The sequence below is a fragment of the Acinonyx jubatus genome, chromosome F2 (genome assembly GCF_027475565.1).
Source record: "Acinonyx jubatus isolate Ajub_Pintada_27869175 chromosome F2, VMU_Ajub_asm_v1.0, whole genome shotgun sequence".
NCBI lineage: Eukaryota > Metazoa > Chordata > Mammalia > Carnivora > Felidae > Acinonyx > Acinonyx jubatus.
Genome location: NC_069394.1, coordinates 66,803,399 through 66,826,317, shown reverse-complemented (window position 1 = coordinate 66,826,317; position 22,919 = coordinate 66,803,399). Strand labels below are relative to the sequence as shown.

The window sequence follows — 22,919 nt, the reverse complement described above, 5'->3', positions numbered from 1 at the left end:
GTGTACATGAGTGTATGCGTGTGCGTGCGTGTGTGTGCCTGCTCAAGCCAAGTTCAACTAGCAGGCAGTGATCACGCGTCTCATCTTGTGAATGGCATTAGATATCTTGTTCAAAATCTCTGATTAATCTGATTAAGCTAGTGAGTGAATAATCCTTTAATCCTCTCAAGAATACAGTTTATGTCTGCTGAGTGTCAAATTTAAGACTGGTAAGCTGTAAATACTGAAATTTAAGTGAAAGAAAAGGAGGGGAAAAAAAGGCAGCCACCCAAAGTCAAACTGTGTCACCTCTTTTCTGGATTCTGTCTTTTGTGGGTGACCTTCTCGGCTGAAACGAGAATGAGGAACATTAGGAAAAATAATAAATCATCCTCCAGCAGTGGCTCTGTGGCAGGGAGCGTATCAGTCACCGAGGACCAATCTGCTAGCATGTGCTTCCCTTTCCCAACCAGTTTAATTATAAATTAATGGATACTGCCTTTCGCTTCTCATTTCATTCTGAAGCAGAAATGCTTGACACCAGATATTTATTTTATAGTTGGAAAACTATCTCAGAAGCTGAAAATGGCTAAATATTTTCACAGAATCACACAAACAAACAAATAAAAAAAAAAAACAGGAAAAGGAACATCCTTTCATTAAAATCCCAGTCAGAGGACTACATGTTGGAAACTGCTACTGCATTTAGAATACCAGGGAGTTTTAAGTCAAATGAATTGAGGTGCCTTGATGATGCTTTATCATTATGTATCAAATTTAAATAACAACAAGACGGTGTGGCAAGGTGGTCAGAGGAGGACGGTGGTCATTCTTTTGCTGCCCAAGGAAAATGAAAAGTAAAAATAATAATAATAATAATATTTTGAACTAATGGGCTTATTTGCTTAGGGCATTTGATCACTTACCTTTTATTATTATTATTCTTCTTAAATATGGTTTAATACTCTTCTCCATTTCTGTATGGACCAACACCAAGATTCTGCTTAGGATCTCTCTGTAGAGGGTATAGAGAAGGCAAAGGCTATGGCTTTCACCCCCTCTTATTTACGTATCTGTATGTGTAAGGGTAATACATATCGGCATATACTGATACACACATTAACATATAATGCAATATATTGACGACATACTTTTTTTTAAGAAAAGTTTATTTATTTTAAGAGAGACAGAGAGAGTGAGTGGGGGAGGGACAGAGAGAGAGGGGAAAGAGGATCTGAAGTGGGCTCTGTGCTGACAGCAGAGAGCCCTATGCAGGGCTCTTACTCAAGTACTGTGAGATCATAACCTGAGCCAAAGTCAGCCACTCAGGAGCCCCTTGACCACATACTTTTAACTGGAGAACAGACGTTATCCCGATCATAAGTTTATAATGTCTGTAGCCCAAAATTTGCTGTGAATTTGTTTGCCGGAAACATTTTTTGGGTCAGTTGCTTATGAAAATCACCCCCAGCAGGCTAGAGCCTGCTTTGGATTCTGTGTCTCCCTCTCTTTCTGCCTCTCTCCCATTCATACTCTGTCTCTCTCTCAAAAATAAATAAATATTAAAAGAAAAAAAATTTTAAAGAAAATCATCCGTTGCCCCTAAAACCCTTAACTAATATCTGCTAGAAGGGCAAAACTGCTACAAGAGATTAATTTGCCCCTCAACTACTTTTTCATTTACTAATTTAACAAGAGTCAAAGGGATCTGATCTCATTAAAGTATTGGCCAACCCATAAAAGTGGAAAGTCCATATTATCCCTTAATTCCTCACGATGTGAGGAAATGAGGCAAAGGAAGAATATCCCTCCCGGCCTGAGTGCAGCTCCAGGATCAGTGCCACAGTCTGGGAAGGGATAAAAAGACCAGATCAGCTCATTCTGCTCTTTGCTGTTTGGGCTCTACTGTAGCCTCTACTTGTTGACTTTTCCAATGAAAATTGGAAAACCTGGAGAAACTGGGTGCTCAGCAATCAGATAATGGAAGGGAAGCATGCAAAACAACCTTCTGACCTTCTCTATTTTTGCCTGAATGGAGGTGGGATGGTTCTAGGTTTGCCCAAAATATCTGGAGGTAAGACAAGTGGCAAAGAGCTTCTGGCCCCAGCACAACTAGCCACACCCTCAGCCATCTGGATCTCTCATCCCAGAATCTGCCAACCTTTGTGAGCAAAGCGTGTTGTGGTGCTAACTTCAGCATCTTTCTGATGTAATGTCAAACATCTGGCAGAATCTAGTATTGTTGGTCCTTTATTTTTACTAAGGTAGGCAAATGTCTCACATCTCTGGTCCATGTGCTTACCTCTACCTCTTTCTTCCTGAATACTCAGTGGTAACGACTTCTGCAATTTTGACTAGCTACATTATCTATTGTCTTCATAGGTTTTTAGACTCTTATTAGCTTTGACCAATCTACCTTTGACTGTGGAATTTCTCTTAGCACCCTAAGCTGGAGATGAGCTAACGCCTGATTTTGAAGGGCAGGACCAAAGCTTAGGCCTTGAGAAGCACACACCCCATTACAGCTTCTGAACTGAGAGTGATCCAAAGTCGGAAGGGAAGGTTTAGAATTTTTTGCAAGGTCTCTTGTAAGGTGTTAAAGAATGGACTGGAAAACTGACAGTAGTTCTCAGTCAGTAAGTTGTGCAGTTGGGAAGTGAGTGCACGAAGATGAATCTCATACTGGTAACAAATTATGGAATGACCTTGTACTTTCGTTCAAATGGTAAGGACTTTCTTAAAACTCCAAAGAGTAGTGTTTACCAACTGTGTAAGATAATTTCTGAAATTATTTTACATTGAACCTAATTATGAATAAATATCTAAGAGAATATGTGTATAAATTGTGCTATTTGTAATTTTTTCATTTTGTACATATCCTCTAATTTACTGTCTTTAGATCCTGTTCTCACCTTCCCATAATCACTGTCACTCATATTACAGAGTAACAGACACACTCTTTTGCCTTTACATGGCGTGCAAGTTAATAGCCCTCTATTTTGCCATTCATTTACTCACTTATTCACTCAACAAATGTTTACTGAAAGTTTGTTAAGTTCATGGACATAAGGAAGCTATTTAAAATGATGAATGAGAAGTGGGATTCAAGATGGCAACATGAGAAGATTCTGAACTCATTTCCTCCCATGGACATATCAAATCTACAGCTACATACTGATCATTTCCCTCTGAAAACTAATTCAACTGCTTCTCCACAAGAGGATAAAAGGACTACTACATTGAGATGAGTAGGAGAGATAGAGACACAGTTCCACCAAAAACCCTACCCCTGTGCCTCGATGCAGAGTAAAGAGGGATCTCACATGTCTGGCACTTCTCCCAGCGGAGTGAGGGATTGGTCTCCCAAATCAGACACCAGAACCCTTGGGATCTACATCAGAGATAGAAGCCCCCAAAAATGTCTGGCTTAGAAAATCAATGGGGCTAATGTCCAAGGGACGCAAAATGCTATAAAAACAGATTCTCTTGTTAAATAGCTCGTGGGCAGTCTCTCTCACCCTGGGATCTGGTGAAAAAGCACTGATTTGAAAAGTGCCTCAACTATATATAAAGGAGATTCATTTTCTGGCCTGGGGGAATCTGCTGGAGGGGCAGGGGGCAGTTGGGAGTGCTCTCCAGAGATGGAAGTACTGGTGGATTCCATTTGTGTGCTCTCCACCTATCCCACTAGTGCTGGTGGTATATTCGGGCACAGCATCCTCCCGCTGCCTCGCTGAGTCAGGAAGGGGTAAGTGGTCATGACACTGTCTCGCTGCCTTGCCAAGGCCAGAGAGGGGAGGCAGCTGCAGTGATGCTCTGCTCCCTGGCTGGGGCAAGTGAGCACCAATGATTGTAATAGCATTCTTCCAGTCCCTTGCTAACATTGGTGAGCATGGGCAGTTGCAACACTCACCCTGCACCCTGGCTGGGGCTGGCAAATAGGAGCAGTCATGGCATTCTTCAACCTCTATCCTGGGGCAAGCATATATCCATAGTCAAGGCATTCTCCTCCAGCATTGCTGAAGCCAAACAGTCAAGACATTTTCCCACTGCCTTTTCTGAAGCCAGTGAATGTGCCCCAGCCCCTATATTTCCAGCTGCCCTACTGAAGATGGCTGGTCCACAAAAACCACACAGGGGATGCCATGTTTGCCTGGCCCTTGTGGCCAAGGGGGTTGGAGTTCCTGAGCTCCAAGAGATTGTAACAATCAGGGTAGTCTTGGCAGCCCCTCCCCCCTGCCCAGGGCTCTGCACAGACAGCAAACTGAAACACAACCCCAGTCTTCCCTTGAAAAAGGCCTATTCTTTTATCCTGTACCTTCAGCCTAAGGAGCAAGGATTCCGTTTTCTCACACATCTAAAGGTTATGGAGGTACTCCTAGGAATGTGAGCAGAGTGACACCATCATGGCACACTCCCTTGGCGAATACCTCTCAGAAAGGAGCTTACACACACATCTGGAGTTCCAATTTTTGCAACCATCACCCAGGGGCAACCTCCAGATCTCCTGGTCTGGAGGCCAACAGGGTTTACAATTGTGGTCCCACAGGACTGTGTATATTTGCATATTTTAAAAGCTGCTGCCTGAGGCTCTGGCTTCTCATCAGCCTGAAACTAGGTGCTAAATGAGATTCCTCCCCTAGGAACACAGTCAGGTCTTGGCATACCCTCAACAACAGGGACACATCAAGAACAAACCAGGCTGTTGATTAAGAGATAAAATGTGACATCAAAAATATAAAATATGAGGATGGGGTGAGTAAAAATGTAGAGTTTGGAATGTGTTCAAATTTAAGTTGCTATCAATTTAAATAGACTGTTATATACATAGGATGTTACATGTGAACCTCACAGTAGCCACAAATCAAAAACATATAGTAAATGCACAAAAGAAATTGAGAAAGGAATCTTAACAAAACACTGAACAAACTCATCATATCACAAGGGAAGAGAGAGAAGAAGAAAGGAACAGAGAGGAACTACAAAAACAGCCATAAAACAATTTTTAAAAATGTCAATAAGTACAGGGCACCTGGGTGGCTCTGTCAGTTAAGCATCCAACTTTGGCTCAGGTCATGATCTCATGGCTCATGAGTTTGAGCCCTGCATCAGAATCTGTGCTGACAGCTCAGAGCCTGGAGCCTGCTTCAGATTCTGTGTGTGTGTCTCTCTCTACCCCTCGCCTGATCTCTCTCTCTCTCTCTCTCTCTCAAAAATAAATAAACATTAAAAAAATTTTGTAATGTCAATAAGTTAATGTTAAGTTAATAAGTTAAGTTAAATGACATACCTACCACTAACTACTAACTACTTTAAATGTAAATGGACTAAATTTTCCAGTCAAAGGCTGTGACTGAATGGATAAAAAAAGAGACTGTTGCCTACAAGAGACTCACTTCAGATTTAAAGACACACAGAGACTGAAAGTTAAGGGATGAAAAAAATATATTCCATGCAAAGAAAATTAAAAGAAAGCTGATGTAGCCATACTTATATCAGACAAAATAAACTTTAAAACAAAGACTGTAATAAAAGACAATGGATGGCATTAAATAATGATAAAGGGGCCAATCTAGCAAGAAGATACACATTTATAAATATATATTCACCCAACATAGAACCATCAAAATTAGAAAGCAAATATTAACAGACCTAAATGGGGACAGAAGAAAACTGGAAAAAACACAAAAACCTGAATATTAAACAACATGCAACTGCACAGCCACTCGATCATCAAGTAAATAAAAGGAGAAATTTAAAAATATTTAGAAACAGAAATATGACATACCAAAATCTATGGGATACAGCAAAGGCCATTCTAAGAGGGACATTCAGAGCAATAAATAAGAGAAATCTAAATAGCTCAATAAATAAGAGAAATCCAAAACAAATAATCTAAATTTATAGCTAAAGGAACTAGAAAAAGAATAAATGAAGCCCAAAGTTAGTAGAAGGAAGGAAACAATACAGATCAGAATAGAAATAAGAGACTAAAAAGACATCAATGAAACTAAAAGCTGGTTCTTTGAATAGATCAACTAAAATGACAAACTTTTAGGTAGACTCACCAAGGGGGAAAAAAAAAGAGAGAGAGAGAAGGCTCAAATAAAATCAAAATGAAAGCAGAGAAGTTACAATTGATATCACAGACATACAAAGGATCATAAGCAAACAATTTTATGCCCACAAACCGAACAGCCTAGGAAAAATGGATAAATTCCTAGAAATATACAATATTCCAGGACTGAGTCAGGAAGAAATAGAAAATTTAAATAGACTGATTACTAGTAAGAGATCGGATTAGTCATAAAAAACCTCCCAACAAACAAAGTGCAGGATCAGACTAGTGAATTCTACCAAACATTCAAAGATTTAACACCTACCCTTTTCAAAATCTGCCAAAAAATTAAAGAGGAGGGAACACTTCCAAATTCATTTTACAAGCCCAGCATTACCCTGATACCAAAACCAGACAAAACACCACAAAAATTACAGGCCAATATCCCTGATGAACACAGATGCAAAAATCCTCAACAAAATATTAGCAAACTGAATTCAATAATACATTAAATTAAAACGATCATACAGTATGATCAAGTGGAACTTAATTCAGAGATACAAGGATGGTTTAACATCTGCAAATCAATCCACACAATACACCAAATTAACAAAATGAAAGATAAAAATCATATGATCATCTCAGTAGATGCAGAAAAAGCATTAGACAATATTCAGTATCTATTTGTGATAAAAAATTCTCAACAAAGTAGGTATAAACAGAATGTACCACAGCATAATAAAGCCCATTTATGACATACCCACAGCTAATACCATAGTTAACAGTGAAAAGCTTCAATCTTTTCCTCTAAGATCAGAAACAAAACAAGGATTCCCACTCTTGCTACTTTTATTAAGCATAGTGACTTGTCTCTAGGCCTGTATCAACCAGTACATGGTCAAATGTTTTTCAAAAAGAATAGAAAACTGGATTTTATCACCTCGGTTTGCTTCCCAATTTTATGTTTTACCATACACTTTGACATGATAGCATAAAAAAGTTTAAGAAACTCATTAGGTTGATTAAAATTGAAAAGCTGAATAATGCCATTATTGTTGAGCATATGGCTATATGAAAACCTTCATATGCCTGATGATTTAAGCATAGACCAGTGCAGACATTCTGGAAGCAACTTGGTAGTACTTAGTTAAATTAAATATTCCCTATGACAAATAGTACTCTTCCTGGATACAATTCTCAAAAATATTCTCATATGGGGTGGGGGGAGGGCGGGGAAGGGGGGCATCCTCCATGATATTTATCACAGTGCTGTTTGTCATGGTGTGAGGCAATCATGGAGTCTATTGCTGGTGGACATGTAAAACATGGTAGATGCCAACTATGAAGTATTCTGCAGTAATTAGAAACAAATAGCTGAATGTTTACATAGCTATATGGATAGGTCTTAGAATCAATAGGCTATAATGATAAAAAGAAAATAGAATGATCTGTATAACATAATGACATTTGTATAAACTAGAATGCATGAACAAATGTCTTATAAAAACATGAAAACAAAAAGATATCATTAAACATATTAATATGACTGTTTGTGACAGGAGAAAGAACCAGAATGACAGAAGTTGAAAAATGGGAATCAAATGAGATGGACTGATAAAAAGATGGATGGACAGTTGATAGAGAGATAGGTGACATATAAGTGAATCAGTCAGTTGGTTGACAGAAACCTGTGCAAACCAATGATATGGTGTCATGAATTATATGATATATAATTATCAACTTTCTGAACTTGAAATCCAGAAATGAATGAAAACAGTTCAAGAAAGCTGATATGTTTCTAATTCAATAATATATTATTGATGTGTAACACTCCAGATTGAGATTAAGTCTAAACACTGAGTCACAGTATTGCTCAACCTTCACTCTGCCTATGAGACTCACATTTGCCATGAACACCACGTCTGGCTCCTTGAGATCTCTGTCCAGTTACTAGCCAACAGTGAAAGCCTAGAATGAGACCAGTCCACTGGCTCAGCATCTTTGGCAGAGGAGGCATAAGCAGTTGCTAGATAGCAAGCTGCAGTGAGACAGCCACTAGCAGAGAGTAAAGACATCTTAAAGTATCATCCAACAGTCCAACAGTCCAGCACAGCCATAGCACATTGCAAATTGCAGTGTCTGTCTGACAGCCCAACCTAGTAAATGCAGCAACTGAACAAGTAACAGTGCTGGAAAAGGTCAGCCTCTGCAGCCTGGGAAAACCCAAGGGTAACTTTCAAATACATCAACAGAAAGCACATTTCCCACTGTCACTCCTGGTCATTCACTGACACATACTCATCTTAAGATCACATGGAAATGACAACATTTTACAGCCTTTGAAATAATTCATCCTTCAAAAGAGTCCCTCTTAGAGAACTAATACATGGATGGAAGATTAACAGTCCAGGGCTAAATTGTCCAATATGGCAGCCACTACCCACATGTGGCCATTGAACACTTGAAATTTGGCTAATTCAAAGTGACATGTGAAGACCTAGTATGATGAAAGAATGTCAAATGTCTCATTAACGATCTTTATAGTCATTAAATGTTAAAATGATATTCTGGAAATAATGGGTTAAATAAAATATTAAATTACTCTCACCTGTCTCTACTTTTTTTGAAGTAGCTAGCAGTACATTTTAAATTGTATCTGTGGCTCACCTTCTATTTCTATTACACATTGTTGATCTGGTGACTTACATGTTGATTTACAGCTTGTCTTTCAGTTTAGTAATGGGAAATTGAAACCTGACTGTTTTCCTACAAAGGTGTTAGAGTCTCTCTCCAAGATGTTATTGTTCAATAGAAGACTCAAAATCATGTTTGGTCCTCTAACATTTCTTATTGGTGGTGATTCCCAGTAGAAGTTTCTGGCCTTTTCTGTGTTTTTGATTCTACCTTTTAGTCTAAATAGAGCATGATCAAATCACAATAGAACAAGAAGTCCACATAGGTTGGGGACCACCTGCAAACACCCCGATGATAGTTGCTCAGGTCTTTTGTGCCAAGACATCTTATAGCACCCAGAAAGTCTCTTCTGGGCTCTTACCTGCAACCCTGGCATGAAATCTCACTGAAAATCTAGGATGGAAAAGAAATGAAAACAATTCATACCCAAATATGTCTCTCTCCACCATAAGGGAAAGTCAGGAAACGTAATTCATTCACCTCGTATTCCCAAGAGTCAATGCGATAGGAATTCAAGATTTTTAAAAACAAGATACTCCTTTAAAGTTAGGGGGTGGGGGAAGAAGCTTTACTTAGTGAAAATATAGCTTGTGTAACTGAAAAACCGAAATGTTGCTAAAGGCCTTTATTAACTTGGGAATAGGGCACATTTTCTACTTTGATTATTACCACATAAGTATATCACCGCTCTTTTATTATTATTATTATTATTTCCTTCATTTGAGCCTGATCCCTGGAGTCAACCCTTGGTTGTCAGGGGACTTGTTGTAAGTAATGGTCATTTGTGTTTCATAATTATCTTGAATCAACACAATTAGTTCCACATTCTGCTGTTTTCTTCCTAAGGCATCTGTAAACATTTTTATATAATTCCAGCAAATAGCTTTTGGCAATAATTAAATTTTTCTAATTAAAAAAATAGTAAAGTGATCCAGGATAGTTATTTTAAATGTGCTTTACAGACCCCTCTAAGAGTATTAGAAAATATTCTTCAAGATGCCAAGAGATTTTCTCTTTCAATTATCAACCACAGTTCCACAATTTAGAATGTCTTTGGTCACAGTTTTAACATGGTTAAATCAACATAAAGCCTGAAGGACATTTAATTCTTTTTTAAACAGTACTATTTTTGAATAATTTTTTAAATTTCCTTGGAATATTTTTATTCCCTTCACACACACACACACACACACACACACACACACACACACAAATATATTGAACACCAGCTATGTACAGGGCAATGGATGTGATGCTCTCAAATTTTTCATATGCATCAGAATTACCCCAATACTACCTTAGTGGCTCTGATTCAGTGAGTTAGAAGTGAATCCCAGCAATGTGCACTTGTAACTTCTACCCAAGATGATTCTGAAGTCAGTAAAACTCCAGTCCCCCACTTTTAAGAAATACTAAGACAGAGATTCAGATTCTGTCTTTTACCCTTGAGAGAGGTGTGGAATATAAATGTTCACCTCTGAAAATCAAAGGCGAGTCTATGTCTCACATAATTTCAGTAAAACTAAAATGATCTAAATGCAGTGGTCCTTACTCACCTGCAGCTGGGAAAGCATGTTTAAAAGGTGGAGGGGCACCTGGTGGCTCAGTCGGTTAAGCATCCAACTTGGACTCAGGTCATGATCTCACAGTTAGTGAGTTTGAGCCCTGTGTTGGGCTCTCTATTGTCACGTGGAGCCTGCTTCAGATCCTCTGCTCCCCTTTCTCTCTGCCCCTCCCCTACTTACTCTCTCTCTCTCAAAAATAAATAAACATTTTAAAAAAAGAAGAAGAAGGTAGAAAAGTATGTGTCATTTTGCTAAAAAGTCCACTTTGGATTTCTAAGAGGGCTTTCTTCAAGAATTGTTCCAGCAATGATATTTTCTAATAAATTCATCATAAACAGGCAAATACTCTGCTGAGTGATAAAATCTGAAGACAGGGAGTAAGCATGGAAAATGCATTCTCTTCAGGCAACTTCCTGAAAGCACTTAGGGCCATCTGGAGGGTGTGGCCACCAAAACAGGGTTACTGAACACAAAGCTGTGGGTCCCTTCACCGATGCCACATTCAGATATGTGCTTTGTTTTGTCTTGTTTCGTTGTGCCGTTTCCCCCCAGGAAAAGGTTTGGTACATTGTAAATAGTGTAATTACAGGCTGACAAGGAGTTTTTCTGGTGTTCTGAGGCCTGAAGACATACGTGCTGCCTGACCATGTTCTATAGACATAGGGAGGGAGAGAACCTGGCCTCCTCTCACAGAGGTGAGGCCAAAGGGCTGTGGCATTGAAGGCTCATCCTTGTGACATTAAATTATGGACTGAAAGTCCTTCTATATTTGTCACTCCTAGTTCTAACAGGATCCTAACCAGCGAGAGATGAAAATCAGAGCATACCAATAAAATCCCAAAGTGTATCAGTCTCAATAACGGTGTATCTTAGAGGTGCCTCAGTGTCTCATTTGGTTGAGTGTCTGTCTCTTGATTTTGGCTTAGGTTGTGATCCCAGGGTCGTGGGATCAAGCCCTGTATCAGGCTCTTCACTGAGCATGGAGCCTGTTTAAGATTTTCTCTCTCTCTCTCTCTCTCTCTCTCTCTCTCTCTCTCTCTGTGCCCCTCTCCTCCACTCGCCCTCTCTTTCTCCAAAACAAGGAGGGGAGAGGGTATTCTTAAGTACTGTATACCACTAAAGGATATCAACACAACTTGAAAAATTAAAATTAGTGAGCTCCACCCTTGCCATAAAGAAGAACAACACCAATCCCACCTAAGGAATAGAAATCAGTGGCCCCAGCCATTCAGGATGCATTTCCCACAGTGTATTTAGCATCCTGTTTTAAATTATTGTATTATTTTCTTTAATTTCTCCCCAGATTAATATCCAGTAATAAAAGGTAATTTCCCTATCCACATTTGGCAATTGGGAGAACATTTAGCCACTTTAAAGTCAGGTGTCGGCACTGTAAGGAAAAGACACGAGGTAGTTAAAAATTTGAAGAATATGTCAATTGGTAAAATTAGATAAAAAGTTACGCTGTGTTCTGCCCTACATTTGGACTATCGCAAGTGAGGCAAACTTTTCTAGGCAAACTGCTGAGGACTGCCAATTTAACAAGCTGTTCCATGCTGCAAGGGACATATTTATGGACATACTTTCAACAAGACGTACCTAGTGCTACCAAGCTGTGCTGTACTAAAGAGCAGAAAGAATCAGAACGATAGATGAAAAAAAAAATAAAGGATTTCACACATGGATCCTATTAAAATCAGATCAAGTATTCTGAAATTTACAGGCAAAAATATTTAAAATAATGACAGGGTTGTTGCAGAATCTCAGAAGAAAACACCCAGGAAATGTAAAAGAGAAGATTGACACAGCATGTTTAGCTCAGGCTGTTGGACAACAAGGCTCATGAAGCAAGAGAGGAAAAGCCAACTACATTGTGAATCTTCTCATTTTTAATTAGTTGGGTCAACATGACTCTAGTGCTTTTCTTGTGAATGTTTTTCAATATAAAGATTACCGTTCACAAAATCTTCCAAAAAAGTTTGATTTCATGTCTCTTTATCTTTTAGTAGTCCAAAAGGCACCTGACGTGACTACTACTACTCCGAGTACGAGCACTTATTTATTTTGAGAAGCCATTGGCTGTTCCCTATGATAGCATTTCCTATCCCTGGGCGTGTGTTTGGGATACTGATGAGTCAGGCTGTTCTCTATTTAAAACTTGGTACCTATTTCTATTTCTGGAAGTGGAGATCTCAAATCAACTTAGAGCTCATCTTCTTTGTTCTGGGGGAAAAAATCATTGCGGCTGGGGACAGAGTATAAAAGAATTGCCGATGGTGGTTTGACAAGAACCTGGAGTGTAGCTGCTTTGATGATTGGCGCTATCCCTCACACATGCACTCATTTACACCCTTCCATTTATTTGACTACAGAACCTTGTAGAAGAACATTTTACTGCCATAATCAATGTCACTATGACACTTTTGATGGTCACGGGTGTCTGAACACATTTTTTCCACAAAGGGCCAGGTAGTGGACATTTTAGGCTTTGTAGGCCACAGCGTGTCACCATAGGTCCTCCACTCCGCGGTATGAAAGCAGCCATAGAAGATATGTAAGCAAATGAGCATAGCTGTGTTCCAATAAAACTTTATTTACAAAAACAGCAGCAGGCTGATGTGGCCCACAGGCTGTAGTTTGACGACCCTTGCACTAGGCTGCAGGAGAAACAAAAGGACCCTGAGGAGGAAAGTCATTAGAAGGAAAGGAGAGTCCCAAAGCGGTGACTAAACCCTGGCACCAGGATTGCTGGAGAGGAGGACTGGTCTTAGGCCCCCCAAGTGGCCAAGGCTCAACTCCCTTCTGATGGTGGCTCTGGAACTATTGCAGCCCCAGGGCAGTGCTGTGGGCATGAGGACTGAGATTGCTGCTCATGTGGGGCTCTCACCCCGGAGGCTCAGGAATCCTGGGGCAGGAAGGGGCTCTCCTCCCTTCCCGGATCCTCATGCTGACAAACCACCAGTGACCCTATTACAATCTTGACAGAGCAGCTTGTCAATAGGCAGGATATCGGCTCCTCAACTTGCAGGGTTTGCTGTGGATGGCAACAACTGCAGCAGAGAAAGGGGCTCTTTTGCCATTTGACCAGATGTTCTACTTTCTTTCTTTGTCAAGTGATGTATCTATGGAGACTAAGCTCTTTGGACTGAGTAAATTTCTAAGGGTCTTGGTTTTTTCATGGAACCCCATGGGGAAAGAGGAAACTGGATGAAACACAGCTACTATAATTTGAATAACAAAATGAATGTGACCTTATCCTATATCCTATACCCTGGTGAGGGGGCCACATTGACTAAAGTTATCAGTTAATGTTACAAACCAGGAAAGTGTCCCCTCTTTCTTCTTTGGACAAAGGTGTTAAGCTGATGAGACCTGTGGGTTCAGATTCTCTCCTAAAATGAGGAATGTGATGCAATCATTAAAAGATGTGGAAGTGAAAATAATTCCATGGATTCAAAAATCAAGGTGCGTTAATAGAAGGGTGGTGTCCAGAGATCTAATCTGGGTTCAGTTACAGAAACAAATTATTTCCACTCGTCATTCTAGACAACTAGACAAATCAGGATTTTATTTGATATTAAAAATGGTTGGAGGCCTTTGGTGCTTCCTATTTATATACAATGTAGAGTCTTCACATTGCATATTCATACACTGCTTTATTTTATCCTGAGAACAATGTGTGAGGCAGGTGGGAAAATGCTCATATTACTCCCAGTTTTTTTCAGACATAGCAATTCAGACATAGCATAGACCCCCCTCAAAATGTCAATGATTTGCTTAGGGTTCCGGAAGAGCAAGTGCCCATGGCTGCACTGGTCTTCATCCCAGCTCTATTTACTTCAAATCCCATGATGTCCCCACCCCAGCTGCCCCAGCACCTTCGCTTGTGCAGCCTCTCTGCTAAGCCATGTCTCTCCTGGTCACAGGGAGCCTGGAAAGTGTGCAACAGAGCAATTCAAATACTCGTGGCTGTTGTCTCCTTGCGAGGTGAGCTGCCCGGTGTCGCAGACACCTATTGACGACCTGTTCACCTCAGGCTGGTTCTTATTCGGTTTGGAACAAGGTGGAAGGAATCATAGAAGAGAAACTGGAGGTCACGGAGCACGCAACCAGGGGATGCATAATTTCATGGGAACAGTGCCAAGCAGAGGTCCAGCACATGCTAAGAAACCTTGGGCAAGTCACTTGCCTTCCCTGTCCCCACCCGCTTACCTGTAGGTTAACAAAAGTACCAACTTCAAGGAAATGCAGTACAGGTTAGTTGACTTAAAATGTATAATGTACTTGAAGCAATGCCTAGTATACTGAAAATGTTAGGCAAAAGAGACATAGAATAGTTTCAAGGAAAGAAGTCGTGAACAAGAATCAGAAAAAGGAAGGAATCTGGTCCGGCTACTAAAAGTGTGACCGGAAACAAGTTATTTTTCTTCTTGGGCTCCTATTTTCCCCTCTATTAATAGGAGACAACAATATCTATTGAAACTGTTGTAGAGAAGGGGTAATAGTGCTTTGTAATGTACTGGTCAAATTGTAAACTATCTTGGTAATTACCTTCTTTGCAAGCGACTTGTACCACACAGTGCAATTTTAGGACTATGAAGCAGAAAATGTCAGAAAGTGATTTATATAAAATGTAAATACAACCTGCTTACCCCTTCTTAAAATTCTTTCCATCACACTTGGAAGAAAAAAAAAGGAAAAGAAAAGAAAAGAAAGACAGAAATGTCATCATCTGCCCCATCTCTAGCTGTCAAAATCCCAAGCATGCAGAGTATTCCAACAATTGCCACCATTTTTTGAGTCCTCACTCTGTCTAGTCCCCATGAGTTACATGGATTATCTCATTTAATCCCCATGGAAATGCAGTAAGTATAACAAACTTAGTTTTACAGATGAGGAATCTAAAACTTAGGTTAAATAATTTGTCCAATATCAACAGCCACCAAATAATGAAGCTGATTCAGCTCAAGTCCCTGTGATACCAAGGACCATGACTTTAACCAACCACTCTATATGTTCCTTCCATTAAAAGGAATCTCTCCCTACTCTGAAATGATACAGTACTTAGCACATATTCTTTTCAGAGGACTACAATTCTACCTTGAATTATGATTCAGGGGGTACATACCACAGCTTAACTGCTGGCTTACAGACTTCCCCCAAATAGATGATAAGCTTTGTACATCTGTGAACATGCCCTAGTTGCCAGGCAAATAGCAGCATGACAACAGGGGGAAGAGAAAATTCATAACTTTCTTGAGCTTTAGCTGCCTCATTTGAGAAGGATGTTGGAAATCCCTACTTCACGGGATTGCTATGAAGGCTGTCAAATAACAAAAGTAATACAATTTAATAACAAGTCTGATACTCATTATCCAAGGGAAAATAATTAATGAATTGGAGTAGTACATTGCCTCACAAACAGTGGGCCACTCTTCTCGAGGGATTTTGGGCAAGAGCAAGTTTCAAAGAGCATCAGAAGCAGAACACGGATACAAGGTGGCATTGGCTAGGCGGCCGGGGATTTCCTTATAGAGCCAGCAGGGCCTACTTTCTTTTTCTTTTTTATTTATTTTTTTAAAGGTTTGTTTATTTTTTGAGAGAGAGACAGAATGTGAGTGGGGGAGGGGCAGAGAGAGAGGGAGATACAGAATCCGAAGCAGGCTCCAGGCTCTGAGCTATCAGCACAGAGCTCGACTCAGGGCTTGAACGCACTGAGTGATCATGACCTCAGTCATCAGTCATGGATACCCAACCAACTGAGACACCCAGGCACCCCATGAGGGCCTACTTTCTAGGGTAAGTTAAACTAGCTAGAGCTGAGTTGGAGAATTGTGATTGGTGGGTGGTAGGTTTCCCCAAGAGCAAAATATTTCCCATAAGTGCAGGCTGACTTAGGTTTAGATGTGTGACATGGGCCGGGCTACTGGGGTGGCCTCCATTTTGTGGGTCCAGATATACAAATTACTGCTGTCAGGGTCTATTAAGACAACAAAGTTAAAACCACTGTGTAAACATAAACAGAGTCCTACCAATGTGGTCACAATTCAAGTTCATTAAGTCCTACTGAAATCACAGGGGTTCGTGGGACCGATTGGCTCTTAACCAAGAAGAGATAGAATCAATAGGGATATGAACACAGCAAGGAGAATGACCCAGAATACCTGCCTCATTTCCCTGGAAAGTAGCATTTTAAGGAAAGTAATTGACAAATACGTAAAGGCGAATAAAGAGAAAAATGTGTCAAAGGAAGATGGAAACATATAGAGAAGGGGTTACATGCTACCATTACTTGCAACCCTAAGGGGGCAGCAAGTTGGAGGTCTCCCTATCACTTCCTTGTGGCCCACCTGATCGGCATGTTCTACCTTCCCGCCGGGTTACAGGGGAGCAAAGTTGATAGTTCCTTTGAAAGGGCTCTTGAACCAGGAAACGCTACACAGGTGTGAGGGGCTAGTGCTCTTGTTCCTATTCCAGAGCAGCACAAGGGCATCCACCACGTGAAAGCCCCACCTGGGTCAGCTCCCTTCCACCAGGCCTTTCAGAAAACCAGGGTCATTCATCCAGCCGGGATTCACTTTCAGGGATTCATCAAGCTCTCCGTATAGTGGAGATCTAGAAACAGCTCCAGGTGACTTCTGTGAGAGACTGACTATATTCATCAATTAACCAGGTTTACCAAGGGAGCCTTAAATGGGGAGAACAGCTTGTTTCCTTGACAGCAAAAATCGACAGTTTTTTTTTTTTAATCTTTTGTTGTCTGTCAAGAATTCCATAGAAATAATAGATGCCTAAAAACACAAGGAAACAGCATGCATTTTTTTTTTTCCAACTTCAGGGTTTGCTTCCAAGGAGACTGACAAGAGAGGAGGAGGGCTTCTGAAATACGAGCAGTGGGCAACAAAGACCCTCAGAGCCAATGGGGGACAAGTTACCACTCAAAATTTGCCTTTCCCCAAGTCAAGGAAGTCTTTGCAGTCTTAGGACAGGCAGGCTGCTGGGGAAGCAGGAAGGCAGCATTTCAAAACAAAAACAAACAAACACACACTGCGGAAAGGGACGACTCGGTTTGCATCGCTAAGCTCGGTCCAGGCAGGCAGCCCCGGACCTGGCCTGCTTTCGTGGATCTGCGGGTCTAGGCGCAGCCTCCAGATCAGCGGCCCCGCCGCGCCAGCCTCGGCCCGGGGGCTTCCTCCAGGCCGGGGTCTCCCACGTGGCGCGGGGTCTGCGGCTGCCTCGTCCCGGAGCTGTGAACCCCTGCGTTCGCCAGGCCCATCGATTATTAATGAGCCATCGTTAAAAGACTTGCTGAGGGAGGGTCCGATTTACTTGTCTACTCTATAGAGAAAACAAAGAGGATAGAGGTGGAGGGGGGAGAGGGGGGCACTGGGGAACTAAGCGAAAATGCAGCTTTCAAGTTCAAAAAGCTTATTTTGCATGAGAAAACACATGGGGACGTGAGGATTGGTGGTAGCCATCCCCCCTCCCTCATCTTTAATATCTGCTCAGCAAAAAGTCTGGATTAAAACCATCGGCCTCTGGGACACTTTAAAAAATCCCTTTCTTCTGTGTCCTTATGTACAAGGGTAAAGACCAGCTTTCTCTGTCCAAGTCGGGAGTGCTGAAGGGAGAGCTAGCAGTGGGAGGCCCAGCCGGAGCCTCTGTCCTCGGCCTGTTCCCGATTCCATGGCCTGAGGCGATGGTTTGCATTTTTAGGACAACAGCCGGCTATCGGCAAGCAGGAGACCTCTCGTCAGGCTTCATTACTGCGTACAAAATGACACGAGCGAGCCTGTGGCCACAACTGCGCTTATGAAGTGCTGCGAAGCCATTGCCTGTCCCTGCAAACCCAACCCTCTTCTTCTGCCCACTCACCCACCGATTGCCCCAAACCTGAGCTCAGTTTCTGTGTGCAGTGTCTTACCTCGGGACACATTGCTCCCACTGGAAATCCGGCTTTGCCACCTTGCTTGCTAGCTGGCTTATAAATTTCCAGAGAGACAGAGAAGAGCTGTGTTTGCCAACTGAACTTTGTAGTTCAAACCACCCTTTCCCTTCCTTCCCCTCTGATATGCTTTCCAAGGCTGGGGTGTTGCACCATCTCCGGATCTAGACAGGATGCTTAGCCGGCATTGGGAGCGCAGCTGGGAATAGAGACCCCTCTCCCTACAAGGTCATTTAAACCTTTTTAGTTACCTCCCTAATTGCAATAGTCTTATGTGTCTGGCCTAAATCATAACTGCGCTCTTAAAAAGAAATCCCACAGCCGACAGCTGCAGATACTACCATTAAATCCTATCTATTAAGTGCTAATGCCACGCAGTGTATTTTTTACAAGGGTGAATCTGTTTGCATCAGCCAGAAAACAGGTCATGACGGTTTGTTCAGCGCTGATACACCAACCATTCTAAACCAATATATCAGAATAAGGATATGTAAAGACAAGATTACTGATTATGAGATTACTGATTATTCTGAAGAAATTATCGTAATAGAAAACATGTGTATCATCAGCCAGGTAGACTGAATTTGACCTTGAACTTTTCTGAAGCCTCTGGGGCTCAAGTTATGTGGAAGATTGTTAGGTGAACCTAACATCTGAATCTTTAAACAGCCACTAGGAAAGACATAATGCGGGACACTAAAAACAAATTGCAGACCACTGGCTAACAGGTGTGGAAAGGGAGATCAGCATATTACCTGGCAGCTTCTTACCTGTTAGGGTAAAAACAAATGGTAAAATAACCGTTAGTTAGGGTACGGGCTCGGCTGCTGTAACAATGAGACCCCACATACACGTGGGTCACTTAGGACACAGCTAATTCTTCCTTTGCCTAGCAGTCCTGAGATAAACTGGCCATACTGACGAGCAAGTCGACTCCACACAATTATTGGGATCTAAGTTCCTCCCATCTCATTGATTTAGCAGCTCCTCTGACAGTAGTTCTGACACTTCCATGTAGAGGTTGGCAACATGTTTCTGTAAAGGACCACAGAGTAAATATCGTAGTTTTTGCAGCCCACATGTAGTCGCAATTGAAGATTCTTTGTTTTTATTTGTCGCTCTTCTTGTGGCAACTCTTCAAAAATATGGAAACCATTCTTAGCTCACCAGCTGTACCAAATCAGGCTGCCCCAGTGATTTGGGCCCACAGGCCATAGTTTGTCGGTCCCTGCTTTAGGACATCAGAATCACCTGGAGGGCTTTCTGAGCCCACCTGAGTTTCTGATTCATTAGATAAAGGTTTGACCCAAGAATCTGCACTTCTGGGGCTCCTGGGTGGCTCAGTCAGTTAAGTGTCCAACTTCGGCTCAGGTCATGATTTCTCGGTTCACGAGTTCGAGCCCCACATCGGGGCTCTGTGCTGAGAGCTCAGAGCCTGGAGCCTGCTTCAGATTCTGTGTTTTCCTGTCTTTCTGCCCCTCCCCCGCTCACACTCTGTCTCTCAAAAATAAACATTAAAAAACCCTGCATTTCTAACAAGTTCTCATGGGATGTTTATGCTGATGGTTTGGAGACAGCACAATGAGATCCAAAGCCCTACAGTGTTGCCTTTGCCTTTATGGGCAAAGCGAATCTCTTGCACATGCATGTTCCGGCACAAAAGAAAATGAAAAAAGCATCAAGAAAAAGTCTCTTTAAGTATGTAAGCAGGAAATTGTACACATAACTTTCACTCACATCCCTTGGCCTAATCTTAGTCATATGGCCATGAATGGCTGCAAGGGAAGTTGGGAAATGTAGACTATAAATGGTTGTTCATGAATTCTGCTACAACTCAAGAGGTTTTGTTGTTAAGAGGAAGGAGGGGAGAGGGGCGCCTGGGTGCTCAGTCGGTTAAACATTCAACTTTGGTTAAACATGGTTTAAACATTCAACTTTGGCTAAACATGGTTAAAAAGCCCAAGGTCCTTTGGGATTTTTAGTCTTTTATAAGCTTCTAGAAATTTACCAACCATTTGTGATAAATAATAATAATAATGAATTTATTTCATATATCAGATAGATTAAATGTAAATGAAAAAATAATCATGAGATTACCTTACAATTTTGTTTTTAATATTTTAGAATATTTGTGTAAACCTGGGGCAGGAAAACACTCTATGTGGTGGTAATGAAATACCAAGAAGGTAAAGAATGTCTGATTTAACTACAATGCAATAAGTCATATTCCTAAATATTCCCTCCCCAAGAAACAAAGATCAACAGACATATGGGAGAAAAATACCTGCAACAAGTATAACGATAAACAACGTTGATATTCTACCCAGGGGACATGGAAGGCAATTCTCAAAACAGAAATGTACACATAACCAAAGAACGCAGGACTATACATTTATTTTCAATTATAAACAAATATATTCAAATAAAAATGTATCACAATTTCTATCAAATTGGTAATTTCTTTTTTTTTAATGATGATATAGAAATTAACCAAAGTGATAGAAAAAAGGTCACACTAATTCTGTGCTAATACAGATATATTTCAGTTTGGTTATATTCAACAAAAGTTTTAAACATGTACTATAGTGGACAAATAGTTAGGATGACCCCCATGACCCTGCTTCTGGGTGTTCACGCCCTTATGTCATGCCCTCCCCCAGAGTATCACGGGACCTGTAATTTATGTCCAGCCAATAGAATGAATACAGAAAAAAAAAGAGGGGGAGGATACATGTGATTACATGATTATGTTACATAAGATTTTAACATGTGTCTTGCTGGAGTATGTTTCTCTTGTTGGCTTGAAGAAGCAAACTGCCATGCTGGGGGCTGCCTCTGTTAGGAGGCCAAATGGCAGTGAACTTTCAGCTATCTCTAGGAGCTGAAGGCATCCTCTAGCTTATAGCCAACAGGGGCTTTTGGTCCTAAAACAGTAAGGAAATGGATTCTTTCAACAATCTGAGTGAGTTTGGAAGTGGATACTTCCAAGCACAGCCTCTGGTGAGACCACAACCCGCACTGATGACTGACACCTTCACTGGTGCCTTGAAGGTACACTAGCTAAGTCACATCCAAACTGTTGACCCATAGCAACAGAGCTCATGAAAGTGTGTTGTTTTGAGCTAAGTCTGAGATAATTTGTTATGCAGCAATTGATACTAATATGTGTATATTAACCTAAAAATTCTACATTTAAAATTTTATCTAGGGGCGCCTGGGTGGCTCAGTCGGTTGGGCGTCCGACTCCAGCTCAGGTCATGATCTCGTGGTTTGTGAGTTCGAGCCCTGCGTCAGGCTCTGTGCTGACAGCTCGGAGCCTGGAGCCTGCTTCAGATTCTGTGTCTCCCTCTCTCTCTGCCCTCCCCCGCTCATGCTCTGTCTCTGTCTCAAAACTAAATAAAACATTAAAAAAAATTTTTTTAATTTTATCTAAAGAAACTTAGCCACAAGGATGTTACTCATTACAGTATCTTATAGTTATGAAAAATTAGAAACAAACAATATATGCAAAAATAGAAAATCTGTTAAATTATGGAAAAGCCACACAAAGAAATATTCAGCTAACAAAAACTGCAATGGAAATAAAAACATATTTTTAAAGACAAATGTTTTAAATACAGCTATAAATGAAAATATAGCTTCTAAACCAGCTTGCATAATCAATTCCCACTTTAATTTTTTAAATGTTTATGCATGTATAGAATATAGTGCTTAAAGTAACATACCCAGGTGTTAATAACAGTTATCCTTGAGAGGCAGGATTATAGATTTTTAATTATAAGACATAAATTTTTACAGTTTTCTACACTATACATTTCATGTCTTTGCAAAACAACCAGAACATAAAACTGAATTTTAAATGCAAAATGAAGGGAAGAAAAGAGTCCCAGCTTCATGAAAAAGAAAAGAAAGAAAAGGCTAACGTCCAATGCAAATGTTAGTTATTTTTATGGTTATTAAATGTAAGATGCAAATGTCCCCAGAGGCTAATAAACTGCTAACTATAATGGCTACCATTTCTTGAGCATTTACAATGAGCCAGGCACATGCTAAAACTTTGGAGTGCGTTCGTTTGTTTAATCATGGATAAAAAGTTAGATCTATGCCCTGTGTTCACAGAGAAGGGCAGCCCATATGCCTGGACATCCTGCTATTCATACCTTCACTTTCCCCCTCGATGTAAGGCAGATAACTAGTGAGACACATCACCAGGGGGAAAGGAGATCCTGGTCACCCAGGACCTGGATCAACTCCCTTAAATGTGGTCTGGGCACTGGTCCCAAACCAATCAACTAGTTTTGCCATTGCACAGCAGTTCTCAAAACCTTGCAGTTTTGGTTCCAAGGAGCCAGAGAGACGTTCTTTATTTGTTGTGGAGTCTACCACAAAAATAGAAGAGGCCCTTACCGCACACTTTCCCGTTGAATGACTGAAAACAACAGTTGCTCTTACAGATGCATGGAAAGAGCAAAGATATTTCAGTAGGCTTGAGGACAAGCTAAAAATTACCAGTTCCTCAGGAATTACTCATTCTGCTAGAGAACAATTGAAGGTTAGCTCTTCCCAAATATCTACCTCACTCTGCAAACTGAGGTTGATCTTGGTTTAATGGACTCAGGCAAGTCATGTAATGTCTAGGACCTCAGTTTTCCTCCCTGTAAAATGAATTTCTGTTACT

General features: G+C 40.9%; 1 long non-coding RNA gene across 2 annotated transcripts in view; it reads right to left on the bottom strand.

Annotated features, from left to right (window-relative positions):
- Nucleotides 1-273: 273 nt before the first annotated feature.
- The window catches only part of LOC113594681 (uncharacterized), a 140,147-nt gene continuing 117,501 nt past the window's right edge, over nt 274-22,919 (bottom strand). For both annotated transcript variants that reach the window (XR_008292507.1, XR_008292510.1), the window contains one exon: nt 274-994. This is a non-coding gene — a long non-coding RNA (uncharacterized LOC113594681). The remainder of the gene's footprint in view (nt 995-22,919) is intronic.